This window comes from Mus caroli, chromosome 4 (genome assembly GCF_900094665.2).
Source record: "Mus caroli chromosome 4, CAROLI_EIJ_v1.1, whole genome shotgun sequence".
Lineage (NCBI taxonomy): Eukaryota > Metazoa > Chordata > Mammalia > Rodentia > Muridae > Mus > Mus caroli.
In genome coordinates this window covers 43,048,038-43,074,489 of record NC_034573.1, presented here as the reverse complement: position 1 = coordinate 43,074,489, position 26,452 = coordinate 43,048,038, and the positions used below count along the sequence as shown (strand labels likewise).

At 42.4% G+C, this 26,452-nt stretch overlaps 1 protein-coding gene across 1 annotated transcript in view; it reads right to left on the bottom strand.

The window, feature by feature from the left end:
* The window catches only part of Plppr1 (phospholipid phosphatase related 1), a 259,977-nt gene extending 237,822 nt beyond the window's left edge, over window positions 1-22,155 (bottom strand). Inside the window, exon 1 of the mRNA XM_021161276.2 lies at window positions 21,815-22,155. The gene's annotated coding sequence lies outside the window, so the exon portion shown is untranslated. The remainder of the gene's footprint in view (window positions 1-21,814) is intronic.
* Window positions 22,156-26,452: the final 4,297 nt, after the last annotated feature.

Below are 26,452 nucleotides of genomic sequence, written 5' to 3'. Positions count from 1 at the left end.
TCAACAACTGGCAGCTCTACCAAAGGATCGTATTTAATTTCCAGCACCCGCATGGTGGCTCACAACTCAGATGATCTGATGCCCTTTTCTGACCTTCATGAACAATGCATGGCATGTGTGTAGCATATAAACGGAGATGCAGCCAAAACATCCCTGCACATAATTTTTTAAGGTATATGTAATTTTGAGGACTAAGTAACACTTCTATGGGACTATATATCCCATGAGTCAATTTCTCAGACATACTCTCAGAAGAGATTATGTAGGTCTGGAAAAAAATAAACAAAAATTACAAATAATAATCTACAGAAAAAAAAAATCCACAGAGAGCTGAAAGCCCTCTCTAGTCAGGCTAAAACAAATGAGAAAAAGTTTCAGGGAAATAGACTTCAGTGGCACCTAAGACAAAATTCTTTAACTGCTGATAGATGAAATGGACTGCCCTGAGAGCATGCTTAGTGATAGGTTGAAAGGCACCAGTGCATAGGTCAAACTTGTAGATCCCAGTGCTGAAGTTTAACGGCAATACTCTGCTTCTCAATGTCTCCTATCATCCCAGAGAACTGGATAATAATTACATCCCACTGCATTTACAGAGCGCATAAAAATCATGTCCTGAACACATACAGTCTTTCTGTCAACATTCCTTAACAATGAAATAAGACAAGTATTTGGATACTATTTATGTCTTATTGGGTGTTATATAAGTGGCCTAAGGAGACTATAACATGAACCAGAGGATGTATGTAGGTTATATGTCATTTTACATGGCAGTCAAGCATTTATAGATATGTCTAACTCTGGCGACAGGGATCCTAGAATTCATCCCTCATGGATGCTGAGTGAAGCCGAGTGAATACATTACCCCAGAATACTGAATGATTAACAAAAAAAAATGCATCTCAAGTATTTACTTAGTATATCCTCCTTCCAAAGACTTGATACACAGAGGTTGTCTTTAGTGTGGCTTTGATATTGTAAACATCCATGAAGTAGAGGCTGTCAATTACAATGAGAAAAGATTCCTTTGGAGACCATGATATAAAATCCAAATGTATCCTAAGCAGACAATAGCTTTAAACATGACAGTTGAAAAGAGATGAGGTTAATGGTGTCCATGGGCTAGAGAATCTCAAAACATCCATATTGTCCACTGTGCCACTTCAGTGTACTTCTGCAATGTGGAGCCACATTGCCCACCACAATAACCAGACAGATCAATAAAGTTAAAACAAGAATTCCCGCAGGAGGTGATTCAGGGGGAGAAAAGCCCATGAAATTGGATTATGACATGAAGGGCCTCTGTGTGAGTGTTGAAAATATCTGTAAGTGATTTTATATGACCTAAAGCAGAGGACCAAGAGCTGGTGATTACATAAATAATGGAGCAGGAAGACAGCACAGAGTATTTAAGGTTACTCAAGACAATGATGAAGTATAAGACTGTCACTGCAGTGAGAGCCTCTGATGCAATGCTATAAGGAATTGGTTAGCTGATCTTTTGATTTGCTTGAAACATTTGGCCAAATGGCTCTCAGAAAGATAAACACGACTGTCTGCACAGGTAAGACACACAGGCCATCTCTAGCTCTAATGAAATAAAGATCCACAATATATTTCACAGCCTGTGATTTGGTATTGGAGATCGTCTTTGTTAGGTAAGTAGTTAAAACATGTTTCCTGGGATAGTATAGAAGAGCAAAACCTAATACATTTAGAACTTTTCACTGTTCACATGCAAACACAACACAGGTCATTGTTACAGATGACTCTACACAGGATGAAAAAGACCTACAAGGAAAAGAGAATTTCATTCTATTCAAAGTGGGGAAATCCCCTACCAGTGACAACTCTTTACCCAAGGAGCAGCTCCACTCAGGGATTGAAATCTTAGAAACTGAACTAAGACCCTCTGGAACCCACAGACTGTCTTTGTTTGTGACATTGCCGTGTTGTTGTGAACAAAAGCTGTGTTTGAGCCACTCCTTCCTAGGCCATCTCCACAGCCTTCCTGCTCACAGCAGGGCCAGAGGTTCTGCTTCTCTGGTTCCTGCTTGTTCTGCTCCTAACAGCCTCCTCCAGTTCCCATTCAGTCTGCTTTTCTTTGAGCTGACACAGCAAATGCTCTTGGAAGAACACTTAGAGCAGAAGGGAAGTCATAGCCTTGAAACAAAGGAGGTTGTTTGATAATTTATCTGTTTATTTATTTCCAATTCTCTCCTTCTGGAGGTCCAGGATTTCAGGGACCAGGATCTGGGATGGCCACTGTAATAAATCCATTTACAACACCGTCTGAGACAACGGAGTAATGGATAATTGGTAATAAGTCTTTGTGAAGAACAGATCCTGAGAGATAGCTAGTGGAATTTTACAAAGCTCTGTTCCACATGGGTAGAATAGTCTATGAGACATACCACACCTTGGCTCTAAGTGTTCAGTGTCATTCCGGATGCTGATCTAATCAATGTTGTCATCTATGTCATTTAGAGATGATGGGATTGTATCCTGATATGCATCAAATATTATGGTTAAAAAAATTAATGCATGAAAGAGGCTTGGGGAATTTTCGTATGAACTGGAAGATTCTAGGTACTAGAATCCAGCTATTAAGTAGATTAATCTTCATCAAGAAATGATTTTCACCGTAGACAAAAACATTCACATTTGTGATTTTTTGATGTTGAAGTATTTTGTAAATGGAGTTTGCTGCTTCCATTTCTAGGGGTTACTGGGAATGGCAGAGCCCACAGCAAGCTCGCAGTGCTTGGCTGAATAGGAGCTTTGCTGCTTAGTGTGACACACACAGTCATTTATAACCGAGCCCAGCACATTGTTCACACTGCATCAGTTTCTTCCGACTTTCAAATTCTTTCCTCCAGCCACACTTCAAGCATTTCTGAAGAGGTAATTATTTATCCATACTCATTTATTCAAGAGAAGAAAGTATCTCACTTATTTACCTAACGGGGGCATAGTGCTCCACTAAGCATTAGAGTTTGAGTCTTGAAAAAAAAAATAAAAAGGAGATTCCACAGAAGACAAGAACATTCAAACGGCTTTTGTATTGGAATTGGTGTGTTCTGGGTTTTAGTCTGGAAAGATGGCTCTGCAGGTATCAGGGGAGGGGAGGTGTGGTAGCGGAATGACAGGGCACACTGAAGTCATGGTAATGATCCTGGAAGGAGCTGTAAGAATAAATGGATCCTGTGGTGACAGGACTGGGGGCTATGAAATCGATCTGGAAAGCTTTCTGAAGGTGAAGGAATGGAGAGCTCAGGGACTAATTTAAAAAGGGAGAAGGCAGCTCCAAGAGGGGATCGGACTTTTGAGTTCAACCGACAGCAATAGTGGTGCCATTAACTGAAATGAGAAGTCTGGGAAGGGCAGGATTGTGGGGGCAGGTAAGCACTTCTGCATGTTTTGTGTTAGGTGTTGCAGGCCATTTGAGGTGAGATGCTACCAGGCACTTAGCACCGGAATCTGGGCTCCTTGTGTGGGAACATCAAAAATGGATTAATATAAAGTTTCTATTTTCCTTCATTCCCATCCTGCCCTTTTGCATTTGCCTGTCTCATCAAAGACTGTAAGTGCTAATAACTTCTTAACAGCAATTTAGAAGTAACTGTGAGATAATGAAATACAGACAAGTGTTGAGGAGTGAATTAAGTAAATTGGTACAGGCTCCATGGAGGGTGGGTCAACAGAGCCTCACTTAACGCATGTCTCCTGATATAGTAGGTTTTCATCGTTTAAGTTATTTTTAGCATAACCTCATGATTTTGTTGTCTTCATAACAAAACCAGCTTATGACTGGATCACCTGGCCATTGTCTTCTTATCACCAGGCAGTTCCAAACACTTGCATCCTTAGTAGCAGAATTCTCTAAGTCTTTGGTTAGCCTCGGCATATACAGGCCTCAGCACAATCTTCTCAGTAGTCTTAGCCTTTACAGCCATGTAGCCTCCCTGACTCCCATCATCTACTCCTGAACATGTGGCCTCTCCTGGAGGGCTTGATATACCCACTGTCTTGTCACTCTATTGGAGAAAACTGATTTTCCCTTGTCCATAAGTGACATCAGTTGATAACCTTTACCCTAGTGACTAAGTTTTCATTCATTCATTTAAAAGTATATATATATATATATATATATATATATATATATGTAACAAAATAAAATATAATAATATAAAACAAAATCTGCCACTTCAAGACAAACTAACAGAAGGAAAAGAGCCCAAGAAAATGAACAAGAGTCAGAGACCCACTCGCTCATCCACTCCACTCAGGAATCCCACAAAACACTCAATTATTAGTCATAAGAAAAGTGTAGAGAATCTGGTGCAAAGCTGTCCAGGCCTTTTGTGGGCTACTTCAGTCTCTGAGAGTTCATATGAGCTTTGCTCAGGTTAGTTTAGAGGGTCTTGTTGGTTTTTGGAGTCCTTTCTCTCTGTCTTTTAGATTCTTCATGCCTCCTTTTCTGAAGGGTTTCCTGAGCTCTGAGGGGAGGGATTGATGAAGGCTCATTTGTCTAATGAGAAGAATTGTATGTAGGCAAAACAGCCCTCCAAGGACACACATCAAAGAAATAATAGTGGTTATTATCTATTGATGCTGGGATTTCTTGCATTACCTCTATATCTCTAAATTTTAAAATTGCATTCCTTTGAGACAGTACAAAATAGGAGAGATTGACACATATCAAGTAGCTATGAGCAACGAACTAAAATAAAATGTGCTTGCAGAAGTAGAAATTTAACATAAAAATGAAGAAGCGAACAATCCCATCTAGTAGAAACACCTGGAGGATAGGTGGTTAGGAGGGGTGAGAGACTCTCTGAGGTAGGGGACAGGGATGTAGAGGGAATGCTAGAGGAAAGGCAAGATCTCTCATGCAACTCCAGCAAGAAGGAGATGGCATGGGGAATGGAGTCTGTGGCTTCCTATTGGAGGAGATGGAGTGTCATAGGAAGACCCAAAGCTTCATGGCAACCTCCTGAGCATCACCAAGGGAAGAAGTAATAAGAACTGAAGATGTATATTAGGCAGGTATTCAATGGTTACAAAGAATTGGAGGGAATGAAGACTAGAACATGAGGGGATAACATAAGCAAAACTATGAATCAAGCCATAACAAAAATCATGCAAAACGAAGCCAAAATGATTGTGGGTACCAGAAAGCACAAACTTAGAGGGAAGATGGAGCAAGACGAACTGAAACCAAAAAGTAGATTGAAGATGAGGAGCCATAGAGATAAAAGGAAAACCATGAAGGGACAATACAAGGATGTCATGGGAAGAGACAAAGTGAATGAGACACTCCAGTGACAAGGAGAAGCCTACAGAGGCCAGGAGAGAGCAAATGGAAGAAGAGGTACGGATGGGAGATGAAAGACTTGAGGAACTATGACACACAGCAATTGGGAATTTCCAGTTTTATAAGTGGAAACAGTCCTGGCTTGGCTAGGATTGATCAATATTACTATTGCTAGGCATCAGCTTGGGCCAATTTTAATCCATAAATGCTTTTAGAAACTTGGCATCACTAAAGAGAGCAATAGAGAGACTGGCTCTGCTGTGTATCTTCTTCTCAAGCCCTTTCCTCTTCCACATGCTCTCTCCAACTCTACAATTCTCAAGCACACTTTCCCAACCACCACATCCTACACATTTTTCTTCCACTCTTGACTTTGCCAGCTACAAGCAGATAGTGAGACAATGGCACCTACAAATGTAGGGAAACCTTCAGGGACTTTTCACACCAAATATTAAGAGTCTTATCTTTTATTGAGAAAGTCAAACATACATCTAATTATTTTTACTTTTTTTGTCTTTTACATCCAAGACTCACTATTTAAAAGATTTGTTTTATTCCTTTTAATTCTGAGGTGGAGAGGAGACTGTGCTCCTAAGTGCAGGTGTCCACAGAGGCCATAGACACTGGATTCCTCAGGATATGGAGCTGCGATGGTTTTGAGCTCTGGACATGGGTACTGAGTCCTCTGCAAAAAAGTAAGCACTGGCCCTTTGAGCCACTAGTCCAGTCCCAGAGAGTTCATATTTAAAGCACAACCTGCTCCAAGAATCCCCTCCACCTTTCAGTGTTGACAGGAAATGCTCTCAGTGCACATTATTATTGACAACATGATAATGAAGATTTAAGCCAATTCAGAAATGCAGAATCACAGATCCTAGTATTTCTTAGACTCTAAGGAAGTTGTTGTTCTGATGATCTGGGCTGAATGAACTCATAGAAGAAAGCCTTTCGTGTACTGTTTATATAAAAGCAAATACTCTTGTTCTTAGCATATGTCTGGATCCTGGAGCCAGGATCCTAGAACCCCTCACTTTCTCAGAAACCCTACAAACTTCCTGCTGAACCCATTCTTTGTTGCTTCAATACATTCAAGATCCCATCCTTTTGCCATCTGAGGCTGTTCTGTATGCATGGGGCTCACAGCAAGATGGTAAATCACAGTAGCTATATATGTGTGAGTGTGTGGATGGAGGCGTGTTTTTAGACAAAAAAATATATACAATTTTCCACTAGTCATTATTCCATCTCTTAATTAAAAACACCCCACCATCATTGCCAACATTGGAACCATCTCATCAAAGTGTGTACCTACCTCATCCTCAGGGCAATTTAAGTCGTTAGACAAGTCATTGACCTGTGGCTGCTATGTTTTTCTCAATTGTTAGATGATAATGTGAAAAATGAACAAAGTACTGAGAATGGTGCCTGTCACATGGTATGTAAAGTATACCATTCAAATGTCATTATATTCCTTTCTATAGTCATTACAACATAAAAAAGATATCCTGCTGAAAAGATACAGCATCACATTTTCCTATTATTATTATTATTTAATCTTTCTTTACAGTCCAGTCATTATCTTCCTCCCAGTCTGCCCTCCAACTGTTCCTCATCCAATTCTTCCTCCCCCATCACCAAAAATATGTCCCCTACCCCTACCTCTATCCCTACCACAACTCCTACCCCTACACCACCAGAACTCCCCACTCCCTGGGACCTCAAGTCTCTTGAGGGTTATGTGCATCTTCTCTCACTGAGACAAGACCAGGAAGTCCTTTGTAGTATATATGTTGCGGACCTCAGACCAGTTCATGTATGTTGACTGGTTTGGTGACTCAGTGTCTGAGAAATCCCGGGAGTCCAGGTTAGTTGGGTCTGCTGGTGTTCCTATGGGGTAGTTCTCCACCTCAGTTTAGTTTTATACCCCATTTTTGATTGGGTTGTTTGGTTTTTTGATATTAGCCCTCTATCTGATGTATCGTTAGTGAAGATTTTTTTCCTAATCTGTAGGTTATGGATTTTTCCTATTGACTATGTCCTTTGCCTTACAGAAGCTTTCTAGTTTAGTTATATATTATTCCAATTTAACACCCTCAAATTTACTAATCATCTTATTGTTAAGAGATAGAATTTCTTCCCGTATTTTTCTGCTGAGTTCCATCCAATTGGGTACACAATCCCCACCTAACAAACCTACTGCATGTTGAAAACATGAAAGGCAACATAAACTCAAACAATTGCTAAGTTGAAGCTTAGTAAAACCTATATACTCATATTCTCATGCTGTTTTTTCTTTCTCCAGTCAGACTGTTGAATGAAAAGGTATATGTAATTTCAATTCTGAGAATATTTGCCAGTTAGAGACAAAAATTCATAAGACTATCTGGGCAATATGTTGTTTTCATAAGCACACAGAGGCATGCTTGCGTCTGTGGTCAATGTCTTTTTATTTTATTTTAACATTGTACTAATTGGACAGCTGCAAAGTGAGAACTTGAATTTTTATTCATCTATTCATTGTGAAATTGAACGAAATCCCAAGTCATTGGCCATTTATGCTGTCTAGTTTTTAATGTTTGCATACTTTACTCTCACTGGTGTGCATTTCTCGGTGTTAACTCTCTCTAGTCATGTGGCTCTATTAAGGTCATCTCAGTTGTTCACAGCTCTACTATTCCCATCTTTTAAGGCTTCCCTTGTGAGTGGTCATTTCCTGGAAAGCAGCTCTGAATGCAGCTTTCTCCAGGCCCCCGAGGATTAGTGGCAATTGAAGTCTGAACATCACTACCAATACATTAGTGGATGTTCATGTTTCCTACTATAAAATCAATGCTTCTATCAATCTCTCTGCAATCTACAGCACTATATTCATCTTTAAATTTTACCTAAAACAAAAAGAAACCTTTTACTTAACAGAAATTTCTTATTCTTGTGGGTTTACATCTTGTTGTGAGCCCCATGCTTACAGAACAGCCTTAAATGCTATAGTAATGGAATCTTGAATGCCTTGAAGCAACATAGAAGACATTCAGCAGGAAGTTTATAGAATTTCTGAGAAAGTCAAGAGCTCTTGGATCTTAGAGGCTTTGAATTAGCTCAGGCTAACCCTGACACATCTTCCATCAAATGTTCCCGGCATCAAATATCTTAATATCTTATGCTCATGTCTTTTGTTTTTCCAATGAAATGATAAGTTTACTTGTCATTTTTCATTTTGCTTTTCAGGAGTCCCAGTGTTTTCTTGGACACAGAACAAGGCCATTTGGCATCTCTCCCGATGAGTAATGATCTATTTGTGGACCTGTTTCTCTGGCACATTTCTGCTGACATAGTTCTCTAGCTACAGGGGGAAAAAATAGCCAAAGTTAGGCCACATGGCTTCTGAACATTGCAAATGGGCTGAAGGAGGAGATCAGGCCCTCAGTCAATAAATGTCTTGTTTATATTTAATTGACAATAATTGTATAGATGTATAGAATACAACACGAGATTTTAATACATATATATATATATATATATACATATAATAGGTTATAAATTCTTGGAGCCTCTTAGATATACTAAGTTAGTTCTGCCTACCATTGTGGTGGAATATGAGGATAATTACCAAGATTCTTCTACACTAAAGCTTTCCCCTCGATAACAAATGTTCAATTTCTGGAGATTTTAATAATACCCATGATTGGAAGACTTGAAAAAGGATTGTGCTAGTCATCAAAGGAGGCAAAAAGAAAGAGAGAATGCTTTCTCCTGCTCAGGATAAAAAGAGATATGCAAGACAGGCTGCAGTCACAGACATAACTGTGGACAAAATTTACCTACGGCATGAACACTATAAACAAGTGCTTTAAAAACATCTTGAAAGATGTACTTTTATTTATGTGTTTGTGTCTATGTCTATACATAGGTGTGAGAAGATGTCAGCCTAGTCTAGAATCTAGTGAACACCTGGAACTGGAGTTACAGAGTGTTTCGAGCCACCTGACATGTGTGCTGGGAATTAGACACAAGTCCTCCGAAAGAACAAGAGTGACCTTAACCACCGATCTGCCTCTACAACTCCAAACACTACATGCTATTTACAAGTGCAAACAATGATGACTCATGTGATTCCACCTGAGGGTGGAATCCTGGAATCGACAACAACGCACAGAAGAAAAACTGAAATGACATCATTATGGGAAGACAATGGAGATTATTTGAGCTGATGAAGGAATGATGTGTTCCTAATACTACAAATTAGCCGGCCACCACAGTGAGGCAAGATAGGGACTGAGGACAGGTACTTACAAACTGGTGACAAGTTACTTGACATGATGCTCACAGACACCCTTGACATCCTTTATGCAATCTCCTGTCTCTGTCGGGAGATGATGCTTCAGGTGAACTTTTCACTTGTAACTAATTCTGAACCAAAGTGATGTGGACATTCAGGGGACAATTTCATGACAGGACTATGAGAGCCAGGGAGGAATTCTTCAAGGACTTCCTAGGCAAAAGGCAACCAAAATCTCTCCATCTAAGAGTGCTGAAATAATTTCCAAGGCTAAGTTTATGTGTTGGGAAGGATGGTTATCACAAAGAAAAATTCAGACAAGAAGACTATAAATGATTCTGTTGGGTAGGGAACCTTATCTAGAGACCACAATGTGACTAGAGATGGTTTTCAGTAAGTCCCGCTTTTTAAAGATAAAATTCTGAAAGAGACACATAATTAAAGTAAAGGTATCAAAGTCAGTGCCATAACTAATTAGATTGCTAAAAGCAAGAATAACCTAAGGGTCACAAATATGTTAGAAGAAGAAAAGGTTCTAAAGGTTTTGTAAGAATAAAAGAGACCTGAGGCTGGTCATGGACAAAACAAGCCAAACTGAAAAATTTGGTTACCCGGGAAGTGTAAGGATATGAGCTTCACCATTGGCTGTCTCTGTGGAATCTGATGTGCATTGAGGGTCAGCAGGAAAGGGTTCCTAAAATTGGCAGGAGAATAGGTAAATCCCAGTAGCCTCATTCACATTAGTCCTTTGGAACCAATGCCCTGCACTGAGTCCCTGTGCTCTCCGGAGCATCTGCACATTTTGAGATGTTCATGTTTTTGGATGTGGCCATTGCTTTTGGCATCTTAGAACCATAGTCAAAATACTACTGGTTTTTCTCTTCTAATACATTTATCCATTACATTTCAGGCAGTCTTTGGGTTTGGGGTTATGTGATAATGAGCAAAATATACAGAATCCCTCATAATGTTTATATTGTAGGAAGAGAGATGGGTCACAAACAGATGAATGAGCAAATTCATGAATAGAAAGTTAAAGGATTTCTCAGGGCTTCTTAGAAAATATAAATCAAAGCAAATTAAAGGGTAGTGGCTGAGTATTTCCACCATTATCAGGGAAGGCCTACCTGACAGCATATGTATAAGCAAACATATGACTTCGGAATTGGAGATGTGCAGATTTTTTTCAAAGCAGACATTGCAGGTGGATCTCACCATGAGTGCAAAGGCCCTGAATCGCACATAAACATGACTGTCACATTTGATTAACTTTCTTTGTTTTAACTGTCAGGATACTTGACAGCCACAGTCCAGACTTGAATGGCTCCTATTGTATATCCATATATATGGCCACCTACATAGGGGACGATAGAAGTCATGGTGATGGAAAGGAGAGGCTAATCTACTTATGTGCAGTAAAAGGAGAGACCTAAGTACTGTGTAGGTTTCTGGCTCTTATCACCCACCCTTCAGGTTCTATGAGTCTCTGCGAGCATATGAATATGTGTACATCCAGGTAATTCACCAATACAACTAGGAAAATAGAGACTTAATGCATGTGTTTAACTAGTATAGATCAACAGTGTCAACCTTATGTGTAAAAACTCCATTAATTCCCAAGATTTTCCACGAAAGTAGAATAATACAGAGATGGAGAACTAGATTTTACTTTTTTCTACTATTTTTTTTAAATTGGATATTTTCTTTATTTACATTTCAAATGTTATCCCCTTTCCTGGTTTCCTCTCTCCTGAAAACCCCTATATCACATCATCCCACCCCTGTTTCTATGTGGGTGTTCCTCCACCTACCCACCCACTCCAACCTCCCTTTCCTCAATTCCCATATACTGGGGCACCTATCGAGCCTTCATAGGACCAAGGACCTCTCCTCCCATTGATGCATGATAAGGCCATCCTCTGCAACGTATGCAGCTGTTGTAGACTTTAATTTTTAAAGTACAGTCTTCATGTATTAGTTATTCTCTCCATCTTCCCATCCCTTTCAAGGCTTCTGAATTCTACACGTGAGAATTCTCAGAAAGACAGGAGGGTTGGCCCAGCATCACAAAGCTAATGAATGACACAACTGAGGCCCTTAGCTTAACAGAGCAGGGAAATAGAATTAGCCTGTTTAGAAGTTGTGGTTTTATTTATGCCATATCATGAGCAAAACTTTCCAGATAAGCATAAGGAGGAGCAAATTGTTTGATTAAAGATGACATGTCAAATGTATTCATTTTGGGGATTCATTTCTTAAGGTGCAAGTTGGCAAGATGCCAAATTGAAAACTAAATCCCTAGTAATACGTTCACAGTCGAATACCTTCCCTAGGAAACTTGGGTAACATCTCATTTCACATCAAGAATGTTGCCTGGCTTCAAAGTATTATGCAAATGTGAGACCCTCGGGTCTTTGAGGAGAACAAGGAGCAGGGATGAGATGGGCAGGTTGGGGCTGGAAAATGAGAAGGTAATCTTTGCAGAGGCTCCTGAGTGACATTTACATGAAGCGTGAGTTTCAATTTGGTAGCAATTCATTGCACAAGCTAGTTTTTGTGATCCAAGTTCCCAGCCCCCACTTCTTGATTTGGGGAGCTGTTTTGCAGTCAGATGGAGTGGCATCAGCACTGACTTAACAGACTAGAAAATAGTCTGTCATCTCTGCCTTGACAATCACCAGTTGTGGGACCCTAGACAAGCAACTTAACCTCAAAGAACCTCAGCTTTTTTTTTTTTTTAAATCTGGAAAAATACAGCAACTGAAATGGACCATCCCTTCCAGCATTTCTGTGAATCAAGAAGAACCGATGGCTGCTGCCTTGGATTAAGTTCGAATTTAGTGCCCTCATTATCTTATCTGTTGTGAGGATGCAAACTCTGGGGAGGTCCCCTGTTTAACAGGTGGCTTCTGGGAGATGTTCAGAAGACATGCGTTAGCTAGCCTTCATCTGTACTGAAACAGAAAGCAGCCTTTAGCCTGCTCATACAATTAGTGACATTCAGTATATGTTTACTAGACAGAAAAATCAACTAAATTCAAAAGGTGAAACGATATGTAGAGCCCCACCATTTAAGAAAAAAGATAGAATATATAAATGAAAATGGACAAGAACTGTTGGTAGCCTTACAGTACATAGTTTACATGGATTCTCCAAGAGATTGGGACTGGAATTTGAAAAAAAAAAACTTCATTTATTACACATGCATTTTGTACAGCAACATAATACACACAGAACTGACTTAATTCAGTTTTAAATTGATGAGGTGTGGTATTATTATTGGTTCAAACTAGTCTGGCAAGAAATTGTACCATGTGTCATAAAACAAACAAACAAACAAGCAAACAAAACAAACAAACAAAAACTAAATTAAACCAAAAAGATTTTTTCTCAAGCTTTTAAGGTACTGTCTGGCTTTTAAAGTTCAGGGAAAATCCAGAATACTATTTGCAAAGACTATGGAGAGACTATTTGCTTCCCTATTATACAAGTAAGAATAAACATCTCTTTTTTGTCTTTTTAGTTTTGGGGGTCCCAAGGGGAGTAGGCTGTGGGCTAGTTTTCAGATCAAGGGAATGTATGAGTCAGCCAGATTAGGTCACAGACATGATGGTAAAGTGATAAAGTGGCTTGTAGTGATGCTGAGCTGGGCATCAGCTCTCTCAAACGGACTATTCCTGTTAATTGCATCTTATCCCACTTGATTATGTATTTCATTGAACTCATATGTTGATGAGGGTCCATTGCTCGAGGCTTCTTATCAGAAATCTCAATAAAATAGCACCCCAGACACCCTTACCCCTTGGCTGTGCAAAGACAGCTCATTTTCTTATCGCATGGTTGCTCCCATCACCACAGCCACCTTTTTCATCAGACTGTCTGTGAGCATCTTTCAAACACTTGATGCCACATTGCTGAAAGAGATGGCCATTTCTATTGTAACTGAGGCAGTCTGCGCTTCCAACTCATGTCAAGATTTATGATACTCACTATAAGAGGGTACTTATTTCGTGTGTGCATGTGACTCTGTTCCAGGTTGTTAGTGATGGATGAAAAACATAAATTTGCTATAGCTGAAGGACTACCTGCAAGGATGCTGAGCTGACTCCCTGACAGTTAACACTGACTAGCCACAAAGCTCGTCCCCAAGGTTTTCCAGAGATCAAAAGGATTATGGATGGTATGGAATGCCAAGTCTTCAGGATCAGAAGAAATGGGCTGTGCACTGACTTTGGATGCATCCTTGACTGTGAATCTAACTCTGTGTCAGTCAACTGAGTAAGCCAGCTCAACTTTCTGCAGTTTGATTTGCTCAGCTGTCAAGTGAAGATATTGGCAACTACTCACCAGTGTGCTATAACCTACTGTTGATAACACCCACCACACATGAAGTCCTCCAGACAGTCAGCTGGGGTGTCTACACGGTATCTAGGAAACCTACTCCATCTTCCCTGCCTTTAGTTCTTTCTCTTTCCCACTGATGCTCTTTCTCCCCTTTCTAATTTCAGAAACGGTCAGTCTCTGTCACTGTGCTTGCTGTCCTCGTTTCACAGACATGCCACCGTGCTACAATCCAATGCAGGCCAAGTTGACAGGTGTGCTCATTGTCACCCATTTCCTAGCTTGACGGTTCAAAAACCTCAGAATTATAAAAGCAGACAAAAGGTGCATGAAAAACACTGTAAACAAAAAGATGTGTCTAGACAATCCTTGCAACCCCATCCAGCTCTGAGACAGAAGTAAGCAAATAATAGATAGATGGCACTTTTCCCCATCTCTCAGGTTAGCTCTTTGCATCAAATGCAATGTTTCATGCCAACCAGGTCATGAAAGTTTGTTAGCAGCACTTGTCTGTATGTTAGGTTAAGGTTCCATCAGTGCTTTTCCATGTGTGCACTTGCTTTAAATGGCATCACCATTGTATTCTGTTGGCAGTGCAAAAGCTAGTGACAAATCCTTACAACACTTTGTGAAAAGGCAGGGAATGAGACAATGATATCCGGGGTGAAAATTCAAACAGTTCCCCTAAAACATCAACAACCAAACTGGAGTGCCTGCGTGAAATATTTTTAAATTCATACTTAATCGAAGAACTCTAGAATGATCAAAATATTTAAAACTTAAATAAAGACAGGAGCCAACAGCATGTTTGCACAAGCATGCTCCTCTAACATCATCTAATTTCCATGCTGTAGAGGGACTTCTCAGCCTACATTTGGACATTTCTCACCTACAGTCACTAGTCGACTCAGGAAAATGGGATTCCTCATTCCTAATCACATGTCAAGTGGAAGCCTGATGAGGTAGCTCACTCTATGACCCACTACACTGGAAAACTCTATGGTTATTCTTTTTAAAAACCAACCAAACAAACAACCAAAAACAGTAACAACAACAAAAATGGACTGTGTTTAGGACAATGTCGATGACTCAAAGAGTAAGCTTTGTTCATTTATGTCTGCAATGTAAAGTGTTTACTGAGAGGTAGCTATGAACCAAGCACTAAGTTAGGCACTGAAATCGAAAAGATCAGGAGGTCAGGACCACCTAAGAGTAGAATTCCAAAAGGATGGCATATCATAGCCAGAAACTTCAAGGTGAAAAAGAAAGTTCTCCCTAGGAGGACTGGGAAGAATTTAGTGTATGTGAACATAAATAGGATGGGTGTATACACAGGCATATATGTATGCATATGCATATAAATATACCTTATATAGAAGTTGCCTATCCATCACACTTGAGTTCCACTAACTACTTTGCTGTTAACTGGCTAGACCATGGGGCCTCCTTATCTCCCGGGATTCTGTTTAGGGCACTATACAAACTTTTCCGTGGAGAACTCGCAGACAATTTGCTAGAGAAGGTTGTCAGTCTCACATGTGAGGTGTCTAGAGTCTAGATTTCTCAGTACCTAGGTAGGGCTGTAATTACGACATGTAATCATGTCCCTGAGAGCATTTTGCTCAACAGCTAAGTTCCCATTGTGAAGTGGCTGAAAGGCTGAAGCGTTCATCTTCTGCCTCAGATGTGGGAAGCAAAAGTTCCTGGCAGCCATCCCAGCAGGCAGCCTAGCTAGCCTTCCCCTACCTTGATTGTGTCTACTGATTTAACTCCTCAACCCCAAAACTTGGCATTACAATCAGCTAACTAATAAAAGATTGTTTTAATGAACACCAAAGCACCCATGGGCTGTATATTTTTCACTGCACTGTTTTCACAAGTAAGATCTTCTATCCCCTTGCAACAAGATGAACAAATAACTCATCCTCAAAGCCTTTCAGGATATGATCCTCTGTGATTCCTTTTTTTTTATTAGATTTTTTTTATTTACATTTCTAATGTTACCCCCTTCCCCTGTTTCCCCTCCAAAACCCCCCTATCCCATCCCCTCCCACTCCCTCTTTGATTCTTAAGTACAGCAGGAATTGAGAGCACAGAGAGATTGATTTATTATGTGCCCAAACTCACACAGTTGATAAGTAGCAGAGTCAGAATTTAACTGAAGGTTGGTAAGACGATAGCAGGTCAAAGTGCTTGCTGCCAAGCCTGACAAGGTGACTTGGATCCTTAGAACCCACATGGTAGAAGAAGATAACCCACAGAAAGGTGTCCTCTAATCTCTTCATGTGAACACTGGCATGTGTGCTTTCTCCCTCCTTAGTTGTTCTCTCTCTCTCTCTCTCTCTCTCTCTCTCTCTCTCTCTCTCTCTCTTTCTCTCCTACATAGTGATGATGATGATGACAAACAATTTTTAAAATTTAAAAAGGCAGAAACTGCCCCCACCCAACATCTACTTTTTAACAACAAAGAATTGAATTAATTCAGATTTTTGAGTGAATTCAGAATGAGCTCAGGCAGTAGACATGTTGCTCCTTAAACAAGGTTCATCAACCTGCAGGTCCAGTGACAGCACTCAGGTTGGACACTCAAGACTACGGTTCTTGCCTGGCAGTGGTGGCGCATGCCTTTAATCCCAGCACTTGGGAGGCAGAGGCAGGCAAATTTCTGAGTTCGAGGCCAGCCTGGTCTACAGAGTGAGTTCCAGGACAGCCAGGGCTATACAGAGAAACCCTGTCTCAAAAACAAAAGCAAAAACAAAAACAAAAGCAAAACAAATACCAAAAACAAAAAACAAAACCAAACCAAAAGAATATAGTTCTCCAGGCTTCAGGAAACACCTATGATTTAGTAGTTGTGGGAGGGGGATCCGTGTCTGCCCCCAGACCTTCTCACATTCTTAGGACCAGACATCCTTTCTCTCTGCTCTGCTCTCCTGCTCTCATCCCTGCACCTTTTGTTCTTAAGCATTACCTCTTTCCATCTGCTCCTCCTTGATAAGAACTTGCTGCAAGCTCACTACACCTTCTCCCGATGGTCCCATAACTCTTTCCCCTGCCAGACTTCATAAATGATGGATAGATGCACAAGGCCGGATGCTCTTCCCTCCACTCCCCCTCTAGACTCTGAAATATGACTTCTGTGCACACGGTTGTGTGAGGCTGCTTTGCTGACTGTCACAGGGGAGGTCTGTTCATTGTCTATCTTTAGTTCTCTACTTTAGATTCTTTCTCACTTAAAACCATCCTTCTCACTGATACGGTCAGTGAAGGGACACAGACTATAAAATAACCACATGAGAGCTGATCCTGATGCTGACTAGCTTGGTACCTCACAAGAAAGCTGTTAAGAGGAACAGTCTCAGCACTGAGGCAAAAAAGGACTATGCATGCTGTAAATCAGATTCCATGTCTGTGTCTTGATGCAAGGCCTGATCCAGGGTACATCTCTGGAGCCTGAATATCCCTTTCACAGCTCTCTTGGGCTTTTTGGCTTTCGTGTTAATTCTCCCCTACCTTGTCTGCGAAGGCCATTCTTACATTCCTTATTTGACTCTCTCTTTTACCCCTACCTGTAGCTAAGTGTTGAGATTTTTATTTCTGGATTTATGATCTTCTTCCCATCCTCTCTCTTAATGAAAATAAGAGTTGATATTTCTTGTGATATCACAGTACACTGAAATATATCCCAGTGCTTTAGGAGATGTTCCAGAGATACCCCAAAATCCATTTCTGTAAAACATATTCGCTAATCTCTTTCTCTCTCCATTGCCATCATCTGTCCAGCTATCATATTATCAAATAAACAAGGCTATCTGGGACACTACTTTTCCTTCACCACTGTGGGGACGTTCATATTGTAACTCAAGATATGTGGATATTGGCTCACTAAGATGCATGGACACTCAAGTTGTATTGTGGGTTTCTAGATCATGGGAGTCTGGCCAAGATGCCAAGATGCCAAGAGCTCTTTAAATGAGACCCTAGAGCTTAGGAGCCTTAAGCTCCAACTTATAAAGTTTCCACTAAATTCAGTAAATAAGTGTATTTTGACAAGCAAGGGGAATAGGGAAAGATTCATTATAACCTACTTAGTATCAGGAACTAATTGAGTGATCCTACCACTGTGTCCAAGATTTGCTGGTAACCCAATTTCTTCAGTAGGTGCTCTAAAATAATGCCCTAATGTTGTTCACAGTGATTCTGTGGAGGAGTGGCATTTCTTCACAGATTAAGCTGAGGATATGTGTCTGCAGTCTCCCTAGAACATTTTTTGGTCACTGGACCCCAAAAGTGGGGACCTCAGAGACCATGACTTAATGTCTATTATCTTAGAGCAGAGTCATTACAGAGAGTTCAGTGACTCGTTCAACTAATTTAGTCATCTGTCCAGCAAATGTGTGTTGACTCTCTATCAGCCCCATGCTAAATATGCAAGATACAGAAGTGGCTGCCCTGCACTCACAAAGCAGAAAGCAACACCCAGGAATGGATGCTGAGGGCGAGTAGCAGGTTTTACCACTATCTCTGGCTTCCCAGGCCTATTTCCTCCTGCTCCCCACCGCTACTCCACCATCTCTGTCATTTCACACTCATCTTCCCACAGTAAGCTCCAGGACTGCAGCCTCACCATCTCCAATCCATCCTCCACGCTGTGGTCATGCCCAACATTCTCTAATTCAGATCTGATCGTGTCTCAGACTCTCCCAACCTTCAAAGGCTCCTACACTTTCACATAAAATTGAAGCTCTTTTGATGGGGCGTCAGGGGTGGGGGTGGGGGTGGGGGTGGGGGTGGGGGCGGAGGGAATTCCCAGCATACACATGACTCGTGACTCCTGCTTATTTCTCTGACATGCTGTTATCCCACTCTAAGGAGATAAGGACCTTGCATCTCTTGCTGCAGCCACACAAAACTCCTTCCATGACTCAGATTTGCTTTCTGCCTGGGAAGCCCTTCTCTTCTTGTTCTTGTTCAAGACTCACCTCCTGTCAGACTCCCTAAGAAACTTTTTGATCCCCCCCAACCTGTCGTTCCCTGGAAGCTCTCCCTTTGTGTGCTTTCATAGCATCCTGGCCATATCTCTGTACAAACACTCACTCCACAGCATTAGCTGTTAATTAGTGTCATCCAGGTGCCATTCTTTCCTATATGACTACAGTCACATGGGACGACTTATAGTTGTTACCCAATGTGTATCAAGCAGTCACACATTTCCTCTGCCTAGAATTACCTTTCAATCCTTCCCTCCTTGCAAAGACTATTCAATATTTCGAAAGTATCCCAAGGATCACTTAAATTCTCCAGGGGAAGAGAAGCAAATCATTGGCTTGCATGTGCTGTTGGCACTCTGCTTATACTGCGGTCATTAAATGAGTTGGTTATACACCAGAGGTGGTTTGCTCTTTCTTGAAGGTTTGAACCAGCTTTTACTCTCCTGTGTTTTGTTTTGTTTTGTTTTTATTTTTTCCTTCAGCAACAAGTCCTGGTGCCTGTTCTCTAAATGCTGAGACAATCCAGAGGAAGGGTGAGGACTACACAGGTCATACTTCCAGAGCTCGGTACAGGGCAGAGACAGTGCAAGCTGACTGCTCTGTGTGTGCCAAGCCCAGATTTACTCACAAAGCTGAAAACACTCTGAGGGCCAGAACTGGGTTCTAGATTTTGAGTGGCTTCTGGTACTGAGTGCAGAACACATGGTCAATAGGCACCTGTCAACAGAGTCGGCGTGTTCGACATAACTGCATCTTGCGAAGGAAGAAAGAAAAAATACACGGTAGCAGATAAAGAACTCTAGGAAAGGGGAGGAAAACAAACCAAAACCCTCCATCTTTTCCTGCCGAGAGTTTCGAGAATCAGGCTGAGACTGTCACCCTGAGGTAAGAATCACTAGTTCCTGGGAAGGTCTTTTCTTCCCTAGTTATTTGAAAAAGAACAAGACAAAAACACCTTTGGATTTCTTTCTCACTGTACACTTCAATGGAGTCCTAAAGCTAGGCTTTTTCAATCCTCTGTTTCCCTTGATCAACCCACCCCTGCCCCTCTATATTTTTCCTTTCTTCTTCCAAACCTCACCTCCTCTGGCAAAGCAGGGTCTCATGAGTGAGCTTTCTTAGTGAAGCTCATATATGTCACAGTGTCTCACATTTCAGTCCTAAAGTTATCATCAAAGCAATATATGTCACAGTGTCTCACATTTCAGTCCTAAAGTTATCAAAGCAATATATGTCACAGTGTCTCACATTTCAGTCCTAAAGTTATCAAAGCAAAAGCATCTCCTGTTTGCAGAAGCGGAGAGAGATGGCCTCAACTTGCCACCTGAAGGTCTGAGGGAAGGCCCCTTGGCTATATGGTCCAGTCACTGATACTGGCCTGCAGCATTTCTTCTGCCAGCACCAGCTTCACTTCAACACCAGACTCTAGTTTATAGAAGAGACAAAAACTGTACCCATGTGCATCCACCCAACCTTCCAGTCACAAACACGGCAGGATGGAGAAATGTCAACACATTTACTTTCTATATCTAAAAACCCAAACTTGTTTGTATAGTAAAGGCAAGTTTGGGAAGACCAAGTCTTTTGTGGTCCAGATGCAACAACCTTGAGCACCTCAAAAGTAGATTCCACTCTGTGAACAGGGACTGCCAACCACAGCCCCAGAAAGGAGAATGGAATCAGTGAACGCCTTCCAGTGCCTGCCACTGGCCCTCATCCTGCCTTAATTGGCTGTCTGTTCAGACCTCTTTAAATGCCTCTGCTTTGCCCCTCTTCTATTCCTCTTTGTCTGGCCTCACCTGCTAACCCAGTGTTGGCTACCTCAAAGGGCCCTTAGATTCCAGGCTTTCCCCAGTAGCAAGCAGACCCTTGCTCAGAGTTCACCTCAGCGGGGACTGGCTTTTCAAATGGAAATTCTGTTCTCAGGACCTTTTCCCTGGTGCAGAAGAGAAATAGGTAGGGAAATAACTAGATAACTAGGTGGCAAAGAATCTCCACAGAAAAGGTTGAAAGCAAAAAAAACCGATATCCCCACAAAGACAAATAACAGCCCAGAATCCTACACGTAGTCCACACGTGTGTGCCACAAAATCCAGGGCAAAAATAAATTCCCAGAGTCGCTTGACACCGCTGCCACACAGCTGTCTCAGCCCAGCTCCCAGATCTGCTGCAGTGGTGTTTGTGAAGACAGCGCCTTCTCCCGGGAGCAGAGACCCTGGGGCCCGGCGTTTCTAGGAGGTGATTACTCCAAGCCTTTCAATAACTCATCACTCATCCTGCACTGACCCGAGCCTCACCCTAGAAACTCGGTCACTGTCGAAGTCGACGAGAAAGCCCTTGGCCATCCTAATTCTCCAGGTGACACTGTTACTATGCGCCTGGAGCTCAGGAAAGAGAATCTCTGGCAGGTGCCCACGCCTGAGGCAAAATCAATGGCAACGCTTACAGCTAGGGGCTGAGAAATCTCAACCCCTGCTGGGGCGGTGGGTTTGACAACAGCTACTGGAAAGGTCTCCGGACCCCCACGCCCACCCCTGCAACCCTGCTGGGTATCTCAACCCGGAATGCAGTCTGAAGGGCGGAACCGGACCGAGAGAGCGCCTCCACGCCCCCTTTGTCTCCACGTTTTCCAAATGACAGGAGAGGAAAGTTTACGAGCCTGGACGGGGTAGCTTTCTTCTGGGTCCATCTGGCACCTTGCAGGAGCGGAGATCCTCGCTGGGATGGGATCGCGCTCTCCTCCTCGGAACAACCAGACAACTACCTTCATCTGCACCTTGCAACCGGCAAGCCAGGCGTGGGCCACCTGAGTCGCTTCGTCGGGTCGGAAACCTGCCCCGGTCGTCCCAGTATGTCCAGCCTCAGCTGTGCCCGGGGCGCCACACTCACCTTTGGCGGCCAAGCTTCCTCCCTTACGCCCTATTGGGCGGACGGACTGCGGGCGGCGAGGTGCATTCAGGCAGCGGCTGCAGACAAGCTCCTCAGGCGCTGCTGCATTCCGCTTGCGTGGGAGAGCGAGCGGGCGAACGCGCGGCTCGGGCGTATGCGAGTGTGTGTGTTTGTGCGGTGTGTGTGTGTGTGCTCGTGGGCGGGGTGGGGACAGGAGTGCGCGGGATCACAGATTCCCCTCGGCGACCATCCCTTGCTAAGCCTCCTCTGCTGCCTCCTCCTGCCGTTGGGTCCAGGTTTTGGGACCTCCCGTTTGTTTAATGAAAGGGAAGGAGCAAAAGGCCGGCGGGGAGGGGGCGTGGGGGGGCGTAGAGGCGGGGAGAGGACCGCGCATGCTCAGAGAGGGGCACCGAGCTTGCTCCCTCTCAAGAGCTGAAGCATGAAGCTTGCAGGGTTGTGCCCCAGGGAGTACCGGAGACTCAGCGGGGTTCCTGGAAGGCAGCCCGGGAATCCCGCTACCTAGGTGCTCCCTGAGCGCCAGGGCTCCCGCGCTCTGGAAGCCAGTGGCAGGATCCCCACCCACCTAGGAGCCGCTTTTGCTTGCCAGTCTTTGGTAGCGTTGCCTTTTTCTTGCCTTGGATATTTTTAGTGCTTTCTCAAGCAATCCCAGAGGCCAGCGCATGACATATGCAGAGAAGTCCACAAGGAAACCCGGGCTGCAGGTGGCACCTGGACTAAAATGAGCTTTCTGACTTGGGTTTCCTTCTTCCCCCAACTTCCAGTTTGTGTTTAGCAAGGAGTAAGGGCAGGCAGTCCAGAGTCGTCCAGTCCAAACAGCTTTGATGGCTTCAGGGCAGAAAGGCACATAAAGGGTAGAGGAAGGAAGGTGAATCTCCAAGGACCCTGGATTCAGCTTCGTTCCATGTCAAGATCGGATGGAGAAGACAGTTGCCTACTCAAGAGGGCAAAAAGAACAATGCAGCCATTGTCCCGCTTGTCTCCAGTGCCAAAGCAATTGTGGGCTCTCATAGGTTGAGGCTTCTGGCCCCTCTGCTAAGTGGAAGAACAACTGTTAGCTTAAGAAAGTCCAGTAAGAGAACTTGAGCCTGCAAAGGCACAGTAACCTGAGGCCACTGGACATTGGCAGGTGAGAGACTCAGCAGGTGGAGTGGAAACTTTCTCAGCGATGTTCGTGCACCAACAAGCGTCCATTTTCTTCTCACAGTTTAATCAAACAGCAGCAGCACACATAACCCCATTTGCTTCCCTACTTTAGAAAAAGACATCCCAAATAGGGGACTTTCTGGAACTCCCTTGCGCTCACTTGTTTTTTATCCCTCCAAGGAAGAAGCACAGAAGACGCCCCCCTCTGGCAAATGTTTTCCAAGCTTTCCTTAAAGATCACTTCGGAGAGTTTCCACTGTGCACTGCTAGCAAGCAGATGCCTTCTTGATGAACTCTGACCCGTGTCCCATTCATCTTCTCAATAATAATGCCGAGTGACACTTGAACAGCAGGCAATTAGATCAAATCCTAGGACACACACGGAGGAGAGAAAACAACATGTCTAAATACCACAAACAAAAGCAAAGTTCAGGAGATGGGTAAAAACGAAGAACACCAGGATAAGAGGTTCTTAGAAAGAGTGCTGCCCAGGAAGTGTGGCAGGCGGCAATACCTTCCCCCTCATTGAGAATAGAGCTGAGTCCTTTGCTTAAAGGACAGTAACATTGGATTTCCATCCACCCAGGAGGAAAATCAGGGCCTCCAATGAAACCTCTGACATATATTTGAGGCTCCTAACCATGACTGTTTTACACACACACACACACACATTCCCTTTAGAATAACCAACAATGTTTACAGGAGTTTCAAGGTTCTCATATGAGCAGGGTCAGCCACTGTGCTTCCTTGGGGAAGAATAGCTCAGAGACCACATGTGCAATATATAAGAAGTAAGTGGGGCTTCTGAATGAGTGCAAGAGCTGGGTAGGACCCAGAAGCAGAGGAGCAGCCTCAACTCTTCAACTTTATCTGTAGAGAGAAAGTGAGGGCTCTTGAAGAAGTAAATGAAGAAGCAAGCAAGTCCTGTGTGGCCAGCTTTGCCAGGGGAGGGATGGGATGGTGTTTAAACCTGCTGTCGGGGACAGTCTGTTCACCAGATTTTTAATTTTTTTTCTGTTTCATTTGTTTGGTGTGGGGGAGGCGTTCATATGCATGTGGGCACACCTGCCACATCATATGTGGAAGTCAGAGAACAACTTGCAAAAGCAAATCCTTACTCTCCACAATATATGGATCCCGCGGATCAAACTAAGCTTGTGGTGTTTGACTGTGGACGCCATAACCTGCTGAGCCATCTCCCCAACCCCACTTCACCATCTGAAAGTGTCAAGTAGCTTCAAGGTCAAAGGTGAAGAGAACCTTTCATGAGTGGAACTGTGAATCAAATGGAATCCCTCTATACTTCTTCTACTATAGGACTATGAATGGACAGTTCAAGAATAAAAACTTCCTATGTGGGGAGTGGGGAAAATTCAGGGGGGACATGATGTACACAAAGCATGTAACACTTCCTAGCTTGCATGGCTCTCTGCAAGCTGTGGCTCTCAGTGTTTTGGTTAACGTTTTCATTACCCTGAATTTTGTTTTAAGCTGAGATTTTCTTTTCTAAGAGAGTGCAAGTGAAAAAGATGAAAACCAAAGCTTCCCAATTTCCCCTTCTGGCTTCTTCTATCGCCCACTCATGCATCACCCTAATGTATTTAAATCCATGTAGTAAAAAGAATACTATGAAGACACGTGGCCTTGTAAGTAGTAACTAATTCTAGCCTCACCTTTCTGCTCATGTATGGACATAACGGTGAAACAGGCTTGTCTTCACGAAAGCATGTGCACCCCTTATTTCTCATCGTATGAATAGAGGTCCCCCACCCACCCACCCGGCAATTTCCTTGGCAATCAACTTTGAAAAATATTTATTTTATATTTGACATTAGCTTAGCTAAGTAGGGTTTCATATGCGGTTTCCAGGCACATTTCATTTCGGATGATTACTCCCAAACACAAACACGTCCTTCATCTTACCCCCACTTTCCCCACTGTATCTTCTCACACACACCCGAGTTCCCTGCTCCACCTTACTCTGTTACTAGCCCCACCCCAACTCCTTTAAAGTGTCCTTCTTCGAAGTCACATGGGCCCCTTTCTAGTTTCCTGCCTTTACCTATATTTACTCCCTTCTGAATACACAAACTCAATAGCTAGCGGCAAGGATCCGCATGGGAGAGAACATATGGTACTGGTCTCTCTGAGCCCTTGTTAGCTCAAATAATGCTTCCAGTTGCATTCGTCTTTCTGCAAACTTCACGAATTCCTTTTCCTTTACAGTTGAAAAAAAGCATGTGGTGCACGTGTATATTTTCACTACCCACTCACCTGCTACTAGACAACATATTTTCCTCCCGTCTAAGTTTGCCTATCAAATGTCTTACTCTTGAGTGTAAGATCTATAATAGTAATAAAGATTTTTGCTGACAGAACTATGGCAAAATTATCCCCATGATCCTTTGAGTATATAATAAGTAACTTAACACTTCACGTCTGCTTTTGTTTATCTTTCCTTCAGACAAGTCAGTTATGAGTCACCCAAATAAAGAGTTTTTGTTGTTCTGCTGCAAGTGGTATATGTTCAGTAAATATTTAAAGGGTGGGTGATAAATATGGACTCACAAATTAACATATGCTGATAAAATGTTTACTTTGAAACAGACTTCTGAACACACTGATACTTGGTACTTTTATAGATCGTGAAGTTGGTAGGTTCTGCTTTTAAAATTTTTTTGTGCAATTGTCTAAAAATGGAAGTTGAAATGAGAAAGGCAAAGCAGGTTTCTGAAGACAGTTTCTATTCCTTTGGGAACAGATAAATCAAGCCCATTCTTAGGTTTTCTTCTAATTCACAAAGAGAGTAAGTTTGGGCTCAAAGTGTCTGATAGTTTGACAGACAGAATCATGCTAGACAACTAGCCCACCAGAATTATTTTCTAGTGCCTCCACTCAAAAGAATAAAATTGTCATTAGTTGTTTTGTTTTTTTCTTCAAAATTGTAATTATAACCAGAGAAGGACCATACTCAGAATCTCACCTTAGCCTTTCTAAATCATTACTCATAAAAGTATGAAATTGGTTTTATTTTTATGGATAAGAGTTAGGGTGTTGTGAGAGGATTGGAATTACGACTTCCATATAAGCCATGGAAAGGACTGAGATGATCAGGTGAGCGATGATATATTTATCTTTTCCCTGCCATATATCTAACAAGAATCTGCTGAGGCTGATGTGAAAAATGAAGAAGATATAAAGAGAGAAGCTTAGGTTCTTTGTATCCTACTTGATGAAGGAACAGACCATGAATTCTGCCACATTCTGTTAACCACATGGACAAGCATGGTCACTCCTCAGATTATCTTAATTTAGTCTTAATCTTAGAATGACTGTGTTTCTTTCTTTTTTAAAAAATTTGGTATTTATTTCATTTACATTTCCAATGCTATCCCAAAAGTCCTCCCCACACCCTCCCTCCCCCGCCCACTCCCACTTCTTGGCCCTGGCGCTCCCCTGTACTGAGGCATATAA